This window comes from Delphinus delphis, chromosome 5, assembly GCF_949987515.2.
Source record: "Delphinus delphis chromosome 5, mDelDel1.2, whole genome shotgun sequence".
NCBI lineage: Eukaryota > Metazoa > Chordata > Mammalia > Artiodactyla > Delphinidae > Delphinus > Delphinus delphis.
Window position 1 is genome coordinate 37,686,365 of NC_082687.1, and position 21,229 is coordinate 37,707,593.

The following is a 21,229-nucleotide window of genomic DNA, read 5'->3' on the forward strand; positions in this document are numbered from 1 at the left end:
TATTTTTGGCTGTGTTGCGTCTTCGTTGCTGAGCATGGACTTTCTCTAGTTGTGGCGAGAGAGGGCTACTCTTTGTTGCGGTGCATAGGCTTCTCATTGTGGTGGCTTCTCTTGTTGCGGAGCACGGGCTCTAGGCGCGCGGGCTTCAGTAGTTGTGGCTCGCAGGCTCCAGAGCGCAGGCTCAGTAGTTGTGGCGCATGGGCTTAGTTGTTCCGCTGCATGGGGGATCTTCCCGGACCAGGGCTCTAACCTGTGTCCCCTGTATTGGCAGGTGGATTCTTAACCACTTCACCACCAGGAAAGCCCCCCAGTAACTCTAAACATGCACCTTCATAAGCCAAGAAGTTACAAGAATGTCAGCATTTGTATAAAAGTAAACAGAACTTTGTAACCACTAAGTGTGACTAATGGTGGGAAATGCAGTCACTGAAAGAAAGAGTTCACTGTGCTATTTAAGATAAAAGATTAAAATCTCACACCAAGAATAACAGTAGTCTAACTATTTCATTCATTCCCCAGGGTTTGGAAGCTATATAATCAAAATGAGATGCAAACATATATACAATAAGTGGTAGTAGTGACAGATTAAAATTTTCTTTCTCTAACCGAGAGACATAATGCCGACACTCATAAATTACAGCTAAGGAAAGAAACCCAAACACTGGTTCACTATCATACCTCTATCTAGGCGTCAGAAATGCTTGCGACACATATTATGTTATAGGGCACTAAATTCCAACACACTATTAAAAATAGATATCCTAAAAGAAATCACTTTGCCCTCATATATATTAATTCTTGATTAATAACGATAAATATTTTCTGTACCTGTTACTTGATTTGGGCTATTCTCCTCTTTTAGCATTTCCTATCCTTCCCCCAACCCCTTCTAGCTCCCTTCCCTTTTCACTGAAACCCAGAAACAAAGCAGAAAAAGAGATTACACTCTGTAGTTTGCAGGTCTTGTCTTTCAGAAAGACAAAATCATTTGTCAGGTTGGAGTGTCTATTTTTGGCTTAGGTCACTCCTTATCTTGGGTCTTTTCATGAAATTTTGTCTTATTGTACTCAATAAGACAGACTGTTTCCTGTTAATTTATTTCATATGTCAGAGACTAATCGATATTAAAGAGATTAAGATGATAAAAACATAGAGTATTATCATTTACTCTTTAATAGTCATTTCCTCTTTTGCTTCATCCTCATGTAATGTCTAGTCTTGACTCTTTGTAATGCAAAATAGCTATTTCTTCTCTTTATTGTACATAATATATATCTTAAATACCCACATATCTACGCTTCTAGAAAATGAAGGTATGATGAGACCCAAAGAGAGGCAAGGTACACAAATAATAACAACAATAGCAATAACATTTATTGAGTGCTTGCTATGTGCCAGGAATGCTTCTAAGCACTGTATATCTCTTAGCTCATTTAAACTTGACGACCACATAAAGCTCTCTTTTTTGTTCTTATTTCAGAGAAGAAACTAAAACCAATAGAGATTAAGTACCTTGACCAAGAACCACATAGGTGGTAGAGTAAGGATAAGAACCTGAGTAATCAACCCAGAACCTGTGTACTGTGAGCTGCTATAATATGCGGTTTCCAAAAAAAAGGAGAGAATTTAAAGTGCAGATGATGAAAGTTCCACTCCATATGGAGGAAATGTAAATGTGCCACATCCTCAAAGAAAATGGAACAAACATTTCTATGAATACTAGAAAAGGAATATTATTTGTGTTGTAAATCCCACCGAAAGTTAAATGGGCTTTTTAAAAGGGTTGGGGGCTGAGGGGGAGAAGCCTGAAGAGCAGGTGTTAACTGGGATTCAGTGGTATCACAGCCATTTAAGGTTTGTCTAACTAACATATGACCAAATGCCCTGGACTTCTATTGTTTGTTTGTCTAGGGTTTTGTTTCGTTGCCTTCTTACTTTTCTAGCAAATGAAAGCTGTGATACATACCTATAGTAACAAAAGGTCTGTGTGAAAGAAAAAGTTCTCCTTGTCTCTTTGAATATCTCTTATGAAGACTTGGTTAGGAAAAACATAATATTTTCAGTGATGTTAGAAATGGAGAGTGAGGTTACAAAATTGTACATAATCTCCACCTTTACAAGCAGAGGCTGAGTCAGTTCTTCATGAAAACTTAAAGAATCAGGGAATGTGGAGTTGAGAACATAATGAAAGAACCAGAACAATGAGAGTGAGAGTTAAAAGGCTTGAAACAATACTATAAATAAACTATTGTTTATACTAGTTCCTAACCAAATTCTAGCAAAAGCTTTAAAAATTAATTAAAATATTCCAATAGAATAAGATGCAGTTTCCATGGGGTTTTACATTTTCCTAATTGTAAGCAGCATACTTATCCAAATTCCACAACAGCCTGAAAATGTATCAGAATTATGAAGCTTCCTTCTCATGTTGGTAACAAAGCAGGTATCAAATTAGTTTATTAAAAAAGCACATTGATCTATAGGTCACTTGCTTAAGTATGTAAATATTCAAATCAAGACAATATCTCCATAGTTTTCATTGTAGGTCATAGTGTTTTGACTCTAAAGCTAAAGAAAATACAGTTTTACACAAATATTGTACTCTAGTTAGAAAATATGTTTCTCACAGAGATATGGATTAGCAATTCTGAAGTATTTTATGTGTATTTATGGATTGAGGAAATAAGTAAATATATTGTAGGAGAAAGGAGATACATTATTTTGTCAATGAGCACATCTAACACTTAGATCTTGGTTTCTAAATACCATTTTTCAACAAAAGAAATCTGGACTCCTTGAATGGCTGATCCAAGGGCTGGATCAGAAACAAGTATAAGATGAACTTGGAGAATCTTGTGGTAGCAGAAAATAATAAGTGTTCTAAAAATGATGATAATATGAAGAAAGGACAGAGGAGCCAACTTGAAGATTGGCCAAATGGCCAAATCTGGACAATTTGAGCAACAAAATAAATACAAGTTGTAATGGATTAAAACTCATAGATTGAAACAAATACCCAGGAGTCCATATTAATTGAATAAGGTGTAGAAGAAATGATAAAATAGAAAATCACCATTTGGAAAATACCACAGTGACAATTGTTTCAATAAGGAATCGTCAATGAATGCTAAAATTTGTGGTTGAAAGTAGGATGAAAACCTGGTCATTTACATAGTCTCAAGGTATCTCCCCACAAGATGCTTACTAATTACAAAAAAGGAAACTAGCAACTTAACAACAGAAAAACCTGGCAGACCTCAATAGAGAAATCAAAGTTAACATCATTAGTAATTAGACATCTTGACATCACATGCTTCCTGATATGAAGAGCATAGCATCATTCTATGGTACTTTTGTCAAAAATGCATAATCTGAATTTAATCATGAGAAAACATCAGAAAACCCAAGTTGAGGGATTCCAAAATAACTGGTCACTACTCTTCAAAAGTGTCAGGATCATGTAGGATAAAGAAAGATTGAGGAACTGTCCCAAATCGGAGGAGACTAATAGACATGACAACTAAATATATAAGTGATTCCTGTTGTATTCTGGTCCAGAAAAAGGACATTGGTGGTGCAATACAGTGGTACATCTATAGGTTAGTTAATAGTATTATGTCAAAGTTAATTTCCTGGTTCTGATATTTTTAAGATGCTAATATCTAGAAAAAAGTGATAAATGGCATTCGTTGTGCTACTTTTGCAAAATTTTATATGTCTGAAATTATGTCAAAGCTAACATTTGCACCATGAACTGCTTTCAGCTACGTTATTTCATTTGACCATTATCCCCTGTTTTACAAAATATTTGTAGTGACTTGCCACTGCTAGTGAGTATCAGAACTGACTCTCAAATCCAGAGTGTTTTGAACCAAGAACCAAAGTAATATTTGCCACATCAGCTGCTTATCTGGTTTTACATTTCTACGAAACCTTTCTTGGTGTGGGAAGAGAAAGGAGGAGTTAATAATAATATGTATACAACAGTTTGTTCAAGTATTTTGGGACTAAGTGGAATATTTAGTGCATGGACTCATTCAAATTGAACAGAAACAATGATCAATCCAGTACATCCCCAAAAATGTGTAACTGAAGAAGATAGGGGGCCAGATAAATACCATGAACAATCATAATGAGAAGCAATATGGGAAGAAAATAGGAAACTGATATGACAAAGCTCTAGGGTAATAAAGAGATAAAGCAAAGAAAGAAACAAATTAAAGGGAATCAAAATGGAAGAAAGAGTAAAGAAAGAAAGTGGTTAGAGAAAGGATAGAAGCAAAACACTGAACTTCAAAGAGGAAAGGGCCTGCCACTCTGAATTAGAATGGAAGTGACCCGGGCATTGATGTGGTGGCTGACTCATAGCTGCCACCTGCTCAATACAGTTTCAAATCCATTAGAATTCATAACATGAAGCAGCTGAAGCTGCTGCTATGAGAACTTAAAGTTAAGTCTAAGAGAACTTAAGGTTAATTCTTCTGAGATGGCATCACAGGCATCCAGAGGCACTGAAACAGTCATCATAGGACAAAGTCTGGGGTCTCCTGGTTGACGATGTATTCTAGCCAGCATCTTCCTTGAACCAAGAGGAAGCAAGTATAGATTCATGGCAAAAGTCTAGATGAAAAACACTGGCTCCAAGACCCCAGTAAGTACCTAATTCACTCTGAACCCCTCTCTGGACCTCTGCCCAGCATCACCACTCTCTTCAGTCTGGTTTTCACACAGCCACGTGGGTGTGAACATACTCCAGGAGTCCTGGTGATTTCTAGATAACACTTGAGCTGAAATAGAGCCTAGCTGACTTAATACGGACAAGTGAAAAAGTCACAGAACAGTAAGTGACAATTAGCAGAAGAGACTAGTTTCCATTACCTACTTTCGTAGTCATAATTTCTGAGTCTGATATGTAAAGTCACACACAAAAATTAGCAGAAGAAATGAAAGAGAACAAAACCGCTATTTTCTTAAAGGCTCACTTTAAATGGAAGAAATTACTATACTAGGCATCAATGAACTAAAAAATAAACAATTACAATCCAGAAATGGTCATTAATTATGAAAAAGTTATCAAGTTAAAATTAGTCTAAGAAAGCATTATTTTTGGGTGATAAATTGCAAGACATTTAATATCATGCCAGATTTAGTCATAACTTTGAAGAGAATAAAGAAGATAATAAGATAATTGATCAACCCAGAATACCAAATTTTGTACTAACCCTTATAAATACCACTTATTTACATACTATTTATTATACCAAGTGAAAAAAGTCACCCGTGCTTAAATATCAGAAAAGTGTTAAACTAAACAGATCTATTAATAAAAGGGATATTGGAGTCTGCAGAAAGAAGCACTTGTGTTGGACTAAAAACAGAAAGATTAGAAAATCTGAGACTCAATATCATATCAGATGGTCTCTATGGGGAAAAATTCAGTAATAAATTATATAATAATGAAGGCTTTTATGATATCATGCCATTCAAGTTCTTTTCTGAAAAATTTTTTCAAATAAGCTATCAAATACTAGTTAATAATACTTATTACCACAAGGAAACTGCTACCCTCATAGACCTCCAGAGGTAAGTACATCAATACATTTGTCTAATAAGAGCTGAGCTGCCAGGTTAATAACTTTCCAAAAGCTGCCAAACAGACATTCTATGGCTAAATTGTTTATTACAGTTCTTAGCTGTCAAAAAAATAAAGGTGCTTCTCTGCCTCTGATTAAAATCAATAACAGCACCAAATTGGGCATTTCAGAAAGCAGGCAGGTAGACGGGTTCCTGTGTGAACTTACTCTAGAGAGAATTCTCTGGGAACTTAACAATGGAATAACAGGAAATTGCAAGGTAAAGGAACTACCAACTCAAGAAAAAATCAGCTAATACCTTTGTTTCAAATCAAAGCTCAGATTTAAGATAAAAATTTAACCTGGTCCTTTGGAAATAACAAGTTACCAGAGGCCTTTGCTGCCTGCCCTCAAGTCTGTAAACACAGTCCTAATTATTCTGGTTACAATTTATGGCTCAACATCGGTATCAGGAATCAATCTCAAATCTCTTAAGCAGTCACAGGATCTGTTCCCTGACAGTATTTACCAACAGCAGCACCAGCTGTAACTCAGCACATCCCACGGTCCTAGGAGATATCACCAGCAATTTCAGCACTTTCCACCTTAACATCACACATGTATTTATTAATTCTCTCCCCTCTCCCTCCCTCTCTCTCTGTCTCCACCTCCCCTCCACCTCCACCCCCTCCAGGCTCATGGTAATATGACCTTTACATATTATTCTTTCTGAGTTATTTTAGCATTTCACATTAATAATAAAGCTCATAAATGATATCATACACAAGTTGCTTGGCATTTCCATAAAACAGTTCAATATAAGTTTATTTCCTTAATGGCTCTTTCTAAGACATAAAGAAAATGTTTATTACTTCAAACAAACAGAAAACAGCAATAAAAATATAGGCCACTATTATTATTGCTATGCATTTGCTCAGTGTGATTTGCTAAACAAATAAGGACTAACCCTCATAAGCTACTAGTATCCTATTCTTGCTTGAAAATAAAAATATTAGAAGCCGAGTCCCAAAGTGACACCATTGAACTGCCTGCAAATGTCTGAAGGAAGACTAAGCATTTAGTATTTTCTCTTTTGTGGCATCGAAGTAACTCCACTTTTCTGAGATAGCAGCATACACTTTTCAGAACTGCCTGCAAAGGTGCCTGGAGCCACGTGATCTGGCATCCCACAGCTCAGTGGAACAAAGGTCTCACCTTGTTCCCGAGGAGGAGTCCCTCTCAACCAGCTGAGCTATGCGCCGCATGGCACAGGCTCTATTCGTCCTCCCGTGTTTCCGAAAGGACTCCCTCAGAGCCTTCAAGCTCCAGTCCCAGCCTCATGTCAGGGAAGCTAAGGATACTCCCTGGAATGTTCCACAAATTAAACAGTAGAGGATGGGACCGCAAATAGAGAGAGAATAAAAGCACTGCACAAAAAGAACTCTCCCTGTTTCTCAGCGTTACACAGCAGTTACCATTGGCCAAAGCCTCTTTTTCCCCCTCCTCCATTCTCTCACTCACCTTCAACGATTATTTGGCCTGTCAAGGCAGTGCTTAAGGAGATTAACCTGTTGTGTTTTTTTTAATTTTTGTTTTTGTTTTCTGCATGAAATCTCTTAGCTGGTAATATACCATCAGGCTTGTTTCTTTGTTTTTCAGGAATATGAAAACATAAAATAAGAGAACAGTGTACAATTATAGTGTGGTTTGAAGACTGAACTGAATGAAAATCTACAGTGTATTGAGAATATTCATATTAAATGGATTCAGTATCATTAATATTATTACAAGGAATTAGATTAAAAATGTATTACCAAAACAGAATGTATTACACCTTGATTTTAATATGGTAATTTTTCAGCTGCCTTTAGGGTTACTCTGGACTCAGTAAGAATGCTTTTTAAAACGTTACAGATTCACTTGCTCTTTTCTCAGCCATAATTCCTCACCTAATCGATAGAATACAGAAAATCATGAGTGACTCTTTTCACAGTTTTGCCAGATGGTACTTAACTAGTACCCTTCTAGTTGCACAGCAGAGGAGGTAATTCATTATATGCAGTGGATGCCATAGGCTAGCATTTGTGTTTAATTGTCTCAGGGAACTCACAGTGAGAAAGACCTCTGAAAAATGGGACAGTGGGGTAGAAAAACAAAAAATCAAGAGTCTGGTTTGCCTTTTCCTGACTCAGTATTCTGGGGCAAATCACCTAGATCATTTGGACACATTTCCTGTATTAAAAGATTGCGATAAGATGGTTATAGCTATTTTCTAAGTGGGTTTTTGTCCCAATGTCCAATGAATTCATTCTAAGAGGAATGTAGCGTGTAATTTATAATTTGTTCATTGTGGAGGCCCAGTATAGATAATTAACATGAAAGACTACCCAAAAGAAATTTTTTTTTAATTCTGTAATTTCAATCATATCTTGAAATCTAAATTTTTACCAAATTTATAGGAAAAGTTACACATTTCAATTTCACCTCCCTTTCCCCCTTCTCCTGCAGAGGTATTAAGGCCCAAACTCACCAAAGAAGCAAGAAGCAGGTGTTCCCTTTCACTCCTGGAAAATACCAAGTTGGCTTTGATTTGCTAGACAACAGTTTTACCCATACAACACCTTTTATCCTCACAGTATCTGAGAGCTGAAAATAAGCAGTAGTTTAAAAACATACACATTAATAAACCAAGGACTTGACAAACACAAGAAGGAAGATGGAAGAGAGAAAAGCATTTTAAGAAAATGATCCTGTGATTTAAATGATTCCAAAGCAAAGTTTATGTCAAATTTGAAAACATTACCAGGGTTCTTGAGAAGGCCCTGGATGAGGCACTCTTGCTGAATGGGCTCTATCCTTAATCTGACCCAGAATATACAAGGCCAACCCAGTGCAGAAGGAGGCCAGAGGAGAAACAGGAAGTATTCATGTCATTCACCATCATGTATAAAGCTGTTAAGCAAGTGATATTTCTTATCATAGAGAATTAAATCTGTGTATCGAATGCCTTCATCAAGGCACTATTTGAACACAAGAAATGTCTCGTTCCATTGAATGGCAACTTCTGTAAGTGATTTCATTAAAAATACGGCTGTCATGCGGAAACTAGTAATTTCATACTCAAAAGGACTATTCCTAGTATGCCTTCAAGTTATATTTGCACCCTGTACTAACAGAGCTGAGATTTTGCTGCTTTTCTTACTGCATAGTCAATATATAGTGCAGAGAGCTGGAGGCTGTTCTCCCCCATGCACCATAAACACCAGTTGTCATCTAAGAATAGATAGTGTTTGCATTTGTGTTACTGAAACAGCAGAAAGTATATGATGACTTCATTTCCCAGATGACTTTATAAAATATGGTGTTAAAACTCAATCTTTTAACTTTATTTGCTGGTTTGCAATGGACATGTTTTTGGCATTTGGGGAAAGAAAATTCTTTGTAGTGAGGGACTGTCACACACATTGCAAGACATAGGGCATTCTTGACCCCTGGGCACTGACTGCCTGCCAGTAGCTTCACCCAATCACTGTTATGACCAAAATACCCTCATGCATTTTCAAAAGCCTCTTAGTGAATGGCATCACCCATGACCCCAAACCCACAGCTGATGAAAACTAGCCCATTGGCACAAGGAAAGGTCAGGCTAAACTTTATCATGTAATCTACAGACTTCCAGATCCTCACTCCTCTATAAAGTCAAACATCCAAATTTCAGAGCCCTGTCAATTACACACATAGCCACACTCCTATCAAAATTGTTCAAAAGGAACACTACTATTTAGCCACAGAGACTTTTTCAAAGCTGGAACAATCTTAGAAAGTATTAACTCGAGCACCTTTATTTTATAGATAAGGAGACTAAAGTCCAGAAAAACGAAATGATTTGCCTGAGTTCACAGATGCTAATTAATACCAGAAGCAGGATCAGAGCCCACCTCCTACTTCCTTTCCCTTCCACTCTTCCCCATCCATAGGTTACAAAGTAAAGAAGAATCTTTCGAAACATCTCTCCAGCCATTGTTTAAATATAAAATTTTGGGCTTCCCTGGTGGCACAGTGGTTGAGAGCACGGGTTCGTGCCCCAGTCCGGGAAGATCCCACATGCCGCGGAGCGGCTGGGCCCGTGAGCCATGGCCGCTGAGACTGCGTGTCCGGAGCCTGTGCTCCGCGACGGGAGAGGCTACAACAGTGAGAGGCCCGCGCACCGCAAAAAATATATATATATAAAATTTTACCTGTGGTGAACCAGAAGGTTGACTTTCTTACGCCTGAAACTCTTTTTTTTCTGACAATTCTGTCCTGAATAATATTTTCACACACCAAGAACTTACTTTTAGAAAAGTTAATATGTACCTATTGAAATACTGTTTTTTTAAAAATCCAAGGTAATACTCTTTAAAAAAAAAAATGGAAAAGTCCTCAAGTCTTTTCTAGTGAATCTGGATGCTGTATTTTCAAACAGAATTGTTTTAAGTCTTAAATACACCCTCCGACCAAAAACGAAATACAACAGTAAAACACAATAATGAACAAAGGCTAGTCAATGCAATATTGCCTGCTCTCTCTTTAAAGTAATGACATACAGTCCCTAAATATCTTAAAAACATTCATTGTTTTCACTAATGGGAAAAAACAACCCAGTATAGAAATTTATGGCTTCCGTTTTTCCCCAAAATGTTTTTTTTGGTGTTTACCATCAGTATTAGTGTTGCATTAACTATCAGTAGACTGCCAATCTCTCGTCTGCATGTGCTTTTCAAAATAAATATCTCAATTAGTAAAATACTGAATGCAGGTTTTTTGAGTTCCTAATTCCCAGTTTTACAGCTGTTCAGGCATCTGTACTATTATCATTAAAATGTTTCAAATTGAACACAACTTAGATATTCAGGGCTCTGGGCTACTCACAAAGAATGTTAAACTTTTATCTTGTAGTTCTAGAAGAAAGTACATGATCTAACTACTCAATGTCCTTCTAGATATAAAGTAATTGACTTCTGTGGGATTCACGCACCTGCACCATGAGCAGGCAGCATAGAAAAAATAGGAGAGAAGACTACACAAAACTAAAGTCACATGACACAAAACAGCATTTTGTGGAGAATTAACATCTTTAGTCAATGTAAGACAACATATACTTTTAACCACTCAAGTCATTTAGATATACCCTTACCTAATTTTATCATGATTTCCAAGTGCCATTTTTGAATAGGTAATGGTCCTTAATTACCTGGAGGCCTTGTTAAAAACTCAAATGGCTGGGTCCAGGTGGGTCTCAGTAATTTGCATTTCTAACAAGTTCCCAGGTGAAATTGATGCTGCTGGTCTTGGGACCACACTCTGAACTGCTACTCTAAAGGATTTTAAAAATACTTTATTTTGACAGTTATCAATAATAAGAAGCACATTTTTCGTTTTTACCCAGTGTGAGGTGCATACACACACACTAAAATTAAAAAAAGGAAGTTAAAACATGAAACAATTCTTACTTTTACTATATATAACGAACACTGATTTTTTTCTATTCCATTCCATCCTGTTCTATCCCTTTTCATTTAAAAGGAAACAGTGGTCATGAACCACTGATTTGATTTTATGACCACTGATAGAGCAAGACCTATAGTTTGAAAAATACTGCTCAGGAAACCCATGTTCATCATTTAATTTAATAATAACTGTTGACATGTATTGACACTTACCAGATGCTAGATAGCCTTCAAGTCTCTTTGCACGCTCACTTCATAAACTAAAAACCCATAACAAGGGCTTCCCTGGTGGCGCAGTGGTTGAGAGTCCGCCTGGCGATGCAGGGGACACAGGTTCGTGCCCTGGTCTGGGAAGATCCCACATACTGCGGAGCGGCTGGGCCCGTGAGCCATGGCCGCTGAGCCTGCGCGTCCGCAGCCTGTGCTCCGCAACGGGAGAGGCTACAACAGTGAGAGGCCCTCGTACCGCAAAAAAAAAAAAACCATAACAATACTATGGACTAGGTATTATTAAATGCCCATTTTCACAGAGAGGAAATCTGTGGTTCAAGGAGGTTAATACAATTTGCCCCAGGTCACAGGGCTTGTGTGTATCAGAGCCAGGTTGGAACATAGGTCTAATTCCTGAGTATAATGATAAAGTATGGCATAATATCTCACAGTAAGATATTTTACTTTTGAATCCCAGATCTACCACTTAGTGGCTGTGTGACTTCGGTAAGTTACTGACTCCCCAAGTTTCCGTTTTCCCATCTATAAAAGAGAGATGATAATAGGTCCTACTGATGTGGGAGCTCGAGGATTAAAGGAGATAACCCAGGACAGGAGTTTGGCATAACTAGCACATAGTAAGGCTTCAATAATTGTTACCTATTGTTAGACACAGAAACTGACTCTTATTTGTCACATCATACAATGCCTCACTTCCCTTGCCTTCTAGTTTCCAGTACTATCTCCGAATTTGCCTTTTCTCCTGATTCCTTGGCTTCTGACAATTATCCTGTGACCTTGCTTCTCCCCTTCTCCCACCCATCCTCCTCCAGCAGCTCCATCTGTTGTGCGGGAGTTCTCAGGGCTCCTCACCCAGATAATTCCTTGGTAATCTCCACCTGTTTCTAGGCACCAAAATTCAAGCCTCCCCACAGAACCTCCCAACTTGAGCCTAACCCCATAGACACAGAAAAGTTATTCCATGATGAAAGTGTGAGTTGTTACCAAAGTATGAAATCTCTAATCAGCAAATGACAAATGTGAGAGGGCTAGTCCTTCTGTATACCCATAGATGTCTTTGTATAAAATTGTTGGCAGTGCCCTTGACCATTTCACAGTAACAATTAAACCATAATGGGATACAAAAACCAAAATGGAATTCTGTAGTTGGTACTCATGTGGCTAAATCCTAGTTTTATGTAATTAGGTGCAACAAGATAACATCAGGCTCCTTTGACTCCCCTAGCTCATCTTTTCTTGCTAGAAGTTTCTTCACATAAGAAAATTTAAAACCAGATATTCACAACACAATAAAACAATCAAAGATGACACTTCAAGGAGGCTGGAGAACTTTTTTCTCTAGGTATCTTTACAGATAGGGCTGGGATGCACTCCAACAGTTTCTATGATAAATGCTCCTTTCTTGAGAAAGATTAGCTTTGAAATTACTTTCCCTATTGCCCATTTCATTTCTGTGTGCCCAGTGAGTACTGCCACCACTAACTCCACTTTTCTCCCCTTCTCGGTTGCTACCCCCAGAGAAATAATCCTGTCCTTCTATATTTTAGCTTTTTCTTTTCTTATTTTTTAATTGAGGTATAGTCAATTTATGATGTTATATTAGTTTCAGGTTTACAACATAGTGAACTCAATATTTTCATAGATTATACTCCATTTAAAGTTATTATAAAATATTGGCTATATTCACCATGCTGTACATTGCATCCTCATATCTTATTTTATATCTAGTAGTTTGTACCTCTTGATCCTCTTCCCCTATCTGTCCCCACTCCTGCTCCCCCAGTGGTAAACACTAGTTTGTTCTCTTTGAGTCTGTTTCTGTTTTGTTATATTCTTTCATTTGTTTTATTTGTTTAGATTCCACATATAAGTGAAAACATACAGTATTTGTCTTTCTCTGTCTGACTTACTTCAGTAAGCAAAATACCCTCCAGGTCTATCCATGTTGCTGCAAATGGCAAAATCTCATTCTTTATTAATGGTTATATAATATTCCATTGTGTATATACTCCACATCTTCTTTATCCATTCATCTGTTGATGGACACCTAGGTTGCTTCCATATCTTGACTATTGTAAATAATGCTGCTATGAACATTGTGGTACATATATCTTTTCGTATTAATGTTTTTATTTTCTTCAGATACATACCCAGGTATAATAAAGAGCTCATACAACTCAATATAAAAAATGATAAAATGACTAAATGAGCAGAAGACCTAAATAAACATTTTTCCAAAGAAGACATTCAGATTGCCAACAGGCACATGAAAAGATGCTGAACATCACTAATCATCAGGGAAATGCAAATCAAAACCATAATGAGATATCACCTCACATCGGTCAGAATGGCTATCATCAAAAAAATAACAAATAATAAATGTTGGTGAGGATATGGAGAAAAGGGAACCCTAGTACACTGTTGGTGGGAATGTAAGTTGGTAAAGCCACTATGGAAAACAGTATGGAGGTTCCTGGGGAAAAAAAATAAAGAAAAAAATATTTATTTATTTATTTATTTCAGCTTTTTGAGTTGGGTCTCTAGTCCTCAGCTCTAGGACCACCTGCCCCTTCTCTCTCTGCCACCTCCAACTGTTGCTCACAGTGTTCCTGTGGCATACTTAATGGTGGATATAAACTTGGTTTACTGTAATACAGTGCACTGTTCATGAAAATAGAAGGGCTGCATCTTTATAGTCATCTTTTTACTATAATTTGATGCACCCAATATTAAAAGTACTGACATATAAAACTTCTCATAAGCCGTTTTGCCTAAAAAAAAGAAGCCTACCCCTTACCTGGGGTTTCCTGGGATCATTTCACAAATAAATTACTTGCACTTGGGGCAAACGTCTGGGAATTAAACAATAAGTATAGAGCATTGTAGTTTCATGGACCATATCTTTGCTGTTCACCTCTCACCGGAAATAAAGCCTGGTCAAGCCAATCACTATAGATTGATTCAGTTACCAGCCTATAGTAGAGGGAGCTTCTTTTCTCATGAGAGAACCCTAATGGTGGTAATCCATCCCAGGGACCTCAACTTACTGGCACCAGAATGTCATCTAAAAGACCTGCAGGAGAACTTCAAGGCCAGTTCCTGGAGGCCATATTGGGACCAGGGTCTATACTATATGTCAGACTCATTGAAACACAGATTATTATTCTAAAATTAATACTGAAGAGAAGAGCACTGAGAGGAGGTGACATATTAGAAATAACAGGGTATTTGGATTCAGATAGATTTGTTTTTCTCAACTCCATATGCCTTATTAACTATGATGTCTTGAGTAAGTTTTACCTCTTTGAGCCTAAACTTCCTTATACAGTGGGAATAATATACCTTAATTAGACATAATATGGTTTACTTCTAGAATTATTAATTATTTCCAACTATTTATAGAATTAGAAGTAGCATGTGTTAAAAAAAATCTCATGGAGTGCTTGGTATGGGCTGGCCAAAAAGTTCGTTCGGGTTTTTCCGTAAGACATTACGAAAAACCCGAATGAACTTTTTGGCCAACCCAATACCCAGTAGGTACTTAATTCATTAGAGTGCTTATTATTATGAAAGTCTATGTGACTTAAAGAGAGAGAAAAACTCAGGACAAAATGAGAGTTATTTCCCCTCAGGAAATTTGAAAAATTACTATCTTTTCTGAGGACTCAATTTGATGGGCAGAATACAGCCCTAATTACAGATCTTAATTATGACTTTAGCCTCAATTTACTGATAGATTTCATTTGTAGGAAAAGGAAAGTTTTCTCTTCTGCTTCTCAGAGATATTCCTGAGGGCACTCTTCTATACGTTTATGATATGCATATTGAAAAGAACTCACATGTTTGGTCTTAAGTAACTACTTTCAAAATTACTCGGATATGATTTTCTTCCTAAGGTTTTCAAGAAATGTAAATTTGAGGCAAGGCCATTTTATCTATCAGGGAGTATAAAATCAGTACCTAGAATGTTTCAAGGAACCACAAAAAAATAATCTGGAAAAATTATTGGCTCTGGAATACTAAAGCTACAAAATAGAATTTTATAAGTATTTAACTACATGTCTTAAAAAAGTAAAGAAAAAAAAATGGAGGTAATTCAGCCTATTTCCATAATGGATTTGAGTTAACTTTTAACTTAGTTAAAAGGTAGGGGTATGTTAAGTGCATTAAAGTAAGGCTAAAAGGACGCAAACCATGTCATTAGAAAACCTCAACAAGGGTACAACTGCGCATCAAATTTAGTTCTGAGTTTCTTGGGTGACAAGCCAAAATGAGAAACATGGTGATTTTTAGCCTCTTTTCTTCTAAGAAAAGAAACAACACTAGTTAATCAGAAGAGACACACTTTTTTGCGGGCCTCTCACTGTTGTAGCCTCTCCCGTTGCGGAGCACAGGCTGCGGACGCGCAGGCTCAGCGGCCATGGCTCACGGGCCTAGCTGCCCCGCGGCATGTGGGATCTTCCCGGACCGGGGCACGAACCCGTGTCCCCTGCATCGGCAGGAGGACTCTCAACCACTGCGCCACCAGGGAAGCCCGAGACACACTTTTAAAAAGGTTAAAGGCAAAGATGAATTTATAGAGATCTTTATATAAGGAATATTGAAATACATAACAAAAAGTGCCAAGATGTTTTCCATGGAGCCCATCTCTTTTCTATTGACTCCCAGTAAAAAATAAAAAGTATTTTATTAAAGCATAGTGAATGAAGACAATGTAACAAAAAGGAGTTATAATATGATTAGGATAGTTAAATTTCCAGTCACATAATCTGATAAAAATAGAGAACATGGAAGATTTAGAAAGCTGAGTAGACTATTACTCTTAAATATCAATGGTTGCTTTTCCAGTCTTCTCAGACGTACTATATAAAGAGGAACTTGAGGAAACTGAACTATATATGGTCCCTGGGTAGTGCCCGAAACACAAGTATTATGCATTCTTTATTGACAAATTATCCACATGCTAAATGGCAGTTATGCAAGTGACAAAAGTATCACCGCCTTGAAAATGAAATAAGCCCATTTGTATTTTGGCTCAAAGGGAGTGTAACCCTCACCTCCCTTCTACAGGTTAGGCAGCAGCAATAACTGCTGAGAGAAAAACAATTTTTTTTCAAGAAGCAACTTTGAGCGTAAACGCTCAAATGAGATGAAAACAAAACCAATATAGTAAAAAAGAGTCAGTAAAACGAAAGTAGGTGCCCTTCCAAATTTCCTCCTCTTCTTCCACCTCCACATTCCCCTTTAGTTAAATCTGATTCCCTCAAGCACTAGCACTCAAGATAATTATTAAATAGCCAAAATTAGTATTTCTATTTTGTTTTATTAATTAAGATTATTGCCCATTTCACAGGCAACAGAATCCATTATTAGTCCTCACAGCTAAATCCAGGACCTCCCACTGGGATCTGGCAGATTACAGATTTTACAGTATAATGTAAAAAACAATTGTGGAAGATGTATACCTATTCTAACTGTTTCTACTCTCTTTAAACTCAAGTGTATTTTGTAATTTCAAAAAGGAAAAATGGTTCCACACTAGATTTTCTTTTGTTTTGCTTTTACTTTAGAATAGCAAAAGCACAAAATTTCATCTATTCTAGGAATTAAATAGGCTTGTGTGGGCTGGTCTGGAAAGTGAATTATGTTTGGGAGCACTGTCACTTTTGGAAAGTGGACCGTGAGTCCAAATAGACATTTTTGAAATGAACTTTGGGGAAATAACTACCTGCATAAATTGGAGTCCACCACTGCCTTTTCTCATTCATAACTTTGCTTGCTCATTCACTTAGGAAACATTAACAGATGCCGACTATGTTTCATACACTGTGCTAAGCACTAGATGCAGGTGGTTCCCTCACCACCAATACACTCATTAAGGAACTCACTGTAGTGGGTTGGGTTGCATAAAAATAATTATTCACAGTATGTTTAAAACATCATGGAAGCAGATAAGATGAAATGATTAATTTTTCCTGCACAGAATTAGGTAAGTCTTCCAAAGGAAGTTCCACTTGAAGTGAACCACCAATAATCAAGAGGGGCTTTCCAGGCAGAGGGCATTCCAGGAGAATGAAACCCAGGAGCAAGAAATCAGAAGTATGAAGAGTGAGAAGCCTTTGTGTAGGAAGACAAAACTAAAAATGAAGGGCTTTGAAGAGCTTTTAGTTGCTATACTAAAGCGTTTAAAGTTACTTTTATAGATCTTTGGGATGTATCAAAGGTTTTAGAACAAGGGACTTATACAATTAGATCTGCACTTTATAAAGATTAATTGTGGCAATGCCACAGTAGAATGGAGATGCTGCTTAAAAGCACACATGTACATAGTAACCTCTGAAAACTGAACACTCTTTGAGTCTTCATCACAATAATCCCTCCACTTCCAAATGTGCTTTTACTTAGCTGCTGAAACCATCATAATCTTGTAAAGTTTGAGTTCATATAGCAAAGACAGATGGGTTACCATTGCAAGACTCAATATGAAGTTCCAACTCTGCACATGAAGAGCATTAACTTCATGACTAAGTTGCCTATTTGCGACTTTAATTTTAAATACCTTTCTCCATCTGGGAGAAATATTAATCCTTTAACCACAAGTTTAACTGTAAACAGGCATCTTTTTATTTTAAATCTCTTCTGCTTTTTTCCTCAGTAAAGTGTGATCAAGATAGAATGGATACCTCAGGTTCTCATTATCATCAAGCTTCTCCACACTCATGTATGACCAATTGGGTGGCTGTCCTTCCTTACTGGGCTCCAAGCTGGGGCTCTATCCACCTCCCCCATCTTATCTTCCCAAGGCATTCGGCTTTACCAAACGTTGAAACAAGGCAGAAAGAAGGAATCAGCATTACATAAGCTCAACTCATGGGAAAAGAACTCTTCAACACTGGCCAGAAAAAACACAGGAGAATAAGCACAGGTAACAAAGACGGTCCTACAGCACTGCAAACGCTAAAAACAGTAACCAAATGCATGGCCTGGACTTTGCAGTGGCACCACCTACTTTCAGCCTTGAGAAACCAACCTGGACACTGACAGAGCCAGAGAGAAAACACACGTCAATGGGCCAGTAGGTCACAGCGAAACTATTCAGGGCACTGTTGGTAAACAACAACTAGGCTTTGACCAAGACAGCAAAATAAACAGACTCAAACTACTCAGTACCACCTGCTGCACATTCCTTGCCCTTCCTGCCCCACCACACCCCTGCTTCCCTAAACCCACACCCTCACCCTAGAGAGCCCAAGATCACACAGTAAATAAAACCATAAGGATGAAAGTTTTCAGAGCTTTGGCCATTGCTATCCTGAGCAAAACCTGAAAGGATTTCACTGAAAATTTCAGTCCAGAACACTTCCTTCCCACTTTTACACTTAAATCTATACTCTTGTCTGGAAGGGTACATTGCTATTTGTTCTGCAGTGATTATTTTTCTTGAGAACGCAATTCTTCCCCACTTACTCAAGTCTTTATTTTCAAAATTGTTCAGATTCACTGTATATACAGCCCAGAAGAACATAACTGATAAACCATCCTCCTCTCAAAACCAAGCCCCTGAGATTAAGTAATAAAACCAAATAACACAGTTGAAAGCCAAGGACAGACTGAGTTTCAACAGCCTTTCACATGTAGAAAGGATTACAGATTCTCCTTCCTTTTATCACTCTAGTTGTGTATTCCTTACATACACCACAAACTAAATTCCAGATCTGAAAAAGTTCACAAGTTTTCCCTTATTCCCACTTAAAGGTCTTCCACCAAGAACATACCTCCTCTGAATGGAAGGAGGATTTTATTTATTTTAAGGTTTTGTCAATATCTCAGTCCTCCAAGATGTCTAAGGTGAATTCTCTGACAACTCAGTAATGGCTCTAAAGAGAACAGATTTCTCGACTTGCTACCTGAAGGTCAGGCACTCAGGGAAGACAAAAAGGGGAATTGTATCATTGGACTCTCTTAGAGGTTGAACTATCCCCAGAGAAGAGGAAGTATTAAGAAATTTAAAAGGGAGAGTGAGATCTTAACAAGTCTAACGTGGGCTTTATATTTATTTTCTGGCTTATTCTAATATACTAATTCTGTGTGTTTTATGTTTTATGATGCCTAGCTTAATACCAACATCCATTCTTGCCCTTAAGGGTTGGTTTTGAGTTCTAATTAGAATCAGGGGACAGCTTGTTTGTATTTAATCTGTCTGTCCATCTTCTCAGTAATTGAGTAAAGCTCTTACCTCTACTGTTAAGTATTGCTGGGTTTCAATTGATTTGTCCTACTTAGCAGACACAGCAACACATATTGTTTTGCTTATGGATAAGCAGACACTTTACAACTTTTATATTTCAAATACCCAGCATGATTTATTTTTTTCCTCATTTTAGAAAGAGGTGAAATAATAATGTCTTGCTACATTTAAAAAATAAAAGAGTAATTTAATATAAACTATGAGGGATGCAGAAATAGCTTGGAAATGATATTTTAAATGAATTAATATATGCATAGACTACAAGGGAGTCTGGGCTCCCTATTACTAGCTGGTATTGAAAACCTAACATCTCTAAGGAATCCAGAGTAATATTCTCCCCCTTTCTACTTGGGGACTTGTACAATAAACATTTCTAAAATGAGAAGTATTTTTTAAATTAGAACATATTACATATTTATCTTCAAAAGAGGTTGGATACCTCCTCGAAAAGTTACTCTTTAAAAAATCTAAACAAAATCTTTTGGGTGGCTTAAAATTCACCAAAGATTCCCTAACGCTTTGTTTACAATGAAAGTGCTGTTATTAAAACATACCTCTGTATGCCTGTTATCTAGGAAACTCTTATAATACTGATATAAGACACCAGCAGAAACAAGCAGCGGGGAAAGGGAGGATAGATACTAAGGGAAGTGTACTGCACAGAGTTTTCAATCCCCTCTATTTTTAAGCCTAGAAGCGCGAACCACCAGCTTGCGTTGTTTTTATCCATTTAAAAATAATAAAGGAGCATTGTTTCCCATCATCTACACACGCGCGTATGCACACACACACACACACACACACACACACACACACAAACACACACACACTGCACCAGCACGGGATTCCTGCGATCCCCCCTCGCCCCCTGCAGCCCCCGCCCCTGTCGCAGGCAGCTGTGCCCGCAGCCCCCACGCGCAGGCGAGGCCGCGTCCCAGCCTCCCGCGGTGGCGCCGGAGCACACCCCACACACACACACCCCGCGGCGTCACCTACCCTCCTCGGAGCGCACGACAGACGGGGGACGGCGACTGCTCCGAAGAAAAAGGCCCCCAGGACAAGCCGGGGGAAAAAAGGAAAAGAAAAAAGGGAGAGAGCAGCCTCCTTACTTCCCACAATAAGGGGAAGTGTTGTGCCCCATGCACTTGGTAGCTCCGCAGCTGTAGTTTTGGAAGAAATACGCGGCGGCAGAAGGAGCTGCGGCTGGGGTGGAAATTGTGGGTGTTTTCCCCCCAGCCGCCTGTGCCTCGATACTCCCCGGTCCCCGCTGCAGCCTTGACAGCTCCCCTGGCCTTCGAGACCCTCCGAAGCCCCGCCGGTTTCCACCCGGAGCTGGACTGAGTTGCCACATGCACTTGAGAAATCCTAGCAGTTGCGCAAAGAAGAGTCCCAGAAGTTAGAAAGAGTGACTGTGTGTGAATGTGTAAATGTACAGTACAAGAGGCTGGAACAACTGAGCCGGGCCAACCCTCAGACGCAGCCCTGGGTTTCAGATTTCATTTGGCAACTGGCAGCTTCAGAAGATTCGAGCCGCACTACTGGGGAGGCCGGGAGGAGCCCTGTCCTCGCCCAGCGCCTCACTGCTCGTTTATCTCAGAGCCTGAGTGACTGCCGGGCGCCTGGCTCCCCAACGGCCAGGCAGAGCCCTGCCTCGGTCTCCCCGCAGCTGGCATCACTCGTTTTATTTC

At 38.4% G+C, this 21,229-nt stretch overlaps 1 protein-coding gene across 4 annotated transcripts in view; it reads right to left on the reverse strand.

Moving 5' to 3' along the window:
- Nucleotides 1-21,229, reverse strand: part of ARHGAP24 (Rho GTPase activating protein 24) — a 767,082-nt gene that overhangs the window by 480,942 nt on the left and 264,911 nt on the right. Inside the window, exon 1 of one of the 4 annotated variants that reach the window (XM_060012217.1) lies at nucleotides 20,538-20,928. The exons of the other annotated variants lie outside the window; for them this stretch is intronic. The gene's annotated coding sequence lies outside the window, so the exon portion shown is untranslated. Of the gene's footprint in view, nucleotides 1-20,537; nucleotides 20,929-21,229 lie in introns of those variants that run through there. 4 annotated transcript variants of the gene reach the window in all.